We start from the raw sequence: 2,107 nt of genomic DNA, 5'->3' as shown, positions 1-2,107 counted from the left end.
TTTTGCTTTTATCTTTATGCACCCCTCCTTTTTTTAGTTGTTCATCTTCCACTGATAAAACTCCTTGCCCCTTAAAGTTTCTCTCTGTTGACCAGGATTCTTCTCTCAAATCTTTGAGCAAGATGTTGAAGAATAGTAGCTGGTCACTGTCTAGTTCTTCAAGTCTCATGGCAGAGGAGGCAGTCAGCCCTATATCCTGTCCTCCAATTGCTACAGGTGAACAGAGACCGAGAGGCCGCTTGCCATCTTTTAAAACATCTTCCTTCTTCTTTAGTCATGGTTTTCACACATCTTTTGTCAATTCAAATTTTCTGTAAGTGTCCAACTTACTGACAGCAGTTATAATAATAGGCTATGCGATCATACCTGTGAGCTGAATTGACTCTGATCCTCTCCTGGAGTGGTGTGTCTCCATCGTGCTTACCCTCATCAGGGTGTCGTTGTTGGTTGCTGGCTAACTGACAGCGACATTTGGAGCCCAAACAGGGACAGACTTGTGCTTACTACCATCGAGTTTTCAGGTTGTATAGCCCTAGTATGTCCACTTGCCATACAGCGGTAACTTGTGGTTGCTGTGAGGCTGAACACTGTGACACTGATGTATCAAATGTGTTAATGGCTGGTTACCCAATACAGACAGTGTGGGCTGTAGCTCCCTGATTAAAACAAGCTTGGAAGGAGGAGTGGCATCCACGTCCGTAATAGCTTGTCTCCGGAAACCCTATGAACCTGGAGAGAGGATGAGAGACACCCGAGCGTCGAGGACTCTCCTTCGTAGGGTCGCTATGAGTCGCTTGTGACGCAATAGCACTTAACAACAATAACAACAATCATACCCATTATCAGTATGGCCTGTTTTCACATCACTGTAAACCAAAATGGAATATTCCACATAATGAAGTGATACATAGTTTCCATATAAAATCAAATGTAGTTATACTGATCACTTATCCTGACAGAAGACAAACTGGAAATAAGCATTGAAAAATGATACACATAGGTAATCTTTATGTAAAACGCATTGTTAGCTTGATACTACCTGAAAGCCACCTAGATACTAGACACTCATTTCCAGCCCGGCTCCCCTATTACCCACAGCTTAGTACTTCCCAGCCGGGACAGAGGAGAGTGCAGTGACCAGCCAGCCCCTGCCATTGCGTTGGTCCTGACTCATGGGGACCCTCCATCAGGTCTCTCAGGCTGTAAATCTTCAATGGAAGAAGCTACTCCTCTTTCTCATACGGAGCGGCTGGTGGATTTGAACTGCTGACCTTCTGGTTAGCAGCCCAATACATTACACACTACAATTTTGGGGTTCTTTGGGAATGCTTAGGGAGCCTTGTTTTCAGATAAGGTAAATGTACGCAGTGAGATGTTACAGAACTAACTCTTGCCTGACTCACTGGTTCCTGTAACCGCCCAGGCAAGGTTGCTTCCCAGATAAGGACTTGAGATCAAATGGAACCAACCAAAAAATCTACAGGAAAACTGTTAAACCCTGGAGAGCTGCCTCCAGGAAACCACTCAGTTTGTACTGCTTTCTCCTGCATAGTTCAGCATTTAGGATGCTTCTACATAGTTGAAAATGCTTGCTTCTACATATGTTTGCCTATCTCAACAGCCTTTGTATTTTCTTTTCCAACTTAACTTTAAATTGTAACTTTAACATGAACTTGCACAGTGGGGTCTGCGAATATGGTTACATGCTCACAAAGCCTTTCCCTCTCTCTTCCCTTTGGATCACGTGTGTTAGTTTGAAAATACTTTAGCATTGATGATGTTGGTGTGCACTGTCAAGCCAGAACTGACCCATGGCTGACACTTCAGCGAGTTTTCAAAAAGGCAGTTAGTCACATGGGAGCAGCTTGCCCATCTTCCCAAGGAGCGGCTGGTAGATTTTAACAGCCTGCCTTTGAGATTGAAGCACAGCTTCTTAACACTAGGCCACCAGAGCTCCCAGTATTGGGAATTTCTTGAACTTCCACTTCAAAGTTCACTTAAAAATCAATTATTCTGAGTGTCATAAGAAAGTTGCATGCAAATATTAGGAAAAATCCGAGATAAGATGAAGTGAAAAGGACCTTAAAAATGAATATTTTCACCACAA

This window comes from Elephantulus edwardii, unplaced genomic scaffold (assembly GCF_000299155.1).
Source record: "Elephantulus edwardii isolate Elephantulus edwardi_28Jun2011 unplaced genomic scaffold, EleEdw1.0 scaffold00014, whole genome shotgun sequence".
NCBI lineage: Eukaryota > Metazoa > Chordata > Mammalia > Macroscelidea > Macroscelididae > Elephantulus > Elephantulus edwardii.
This window is presented reverse-complemented; position numbering follows the sequence as displayed.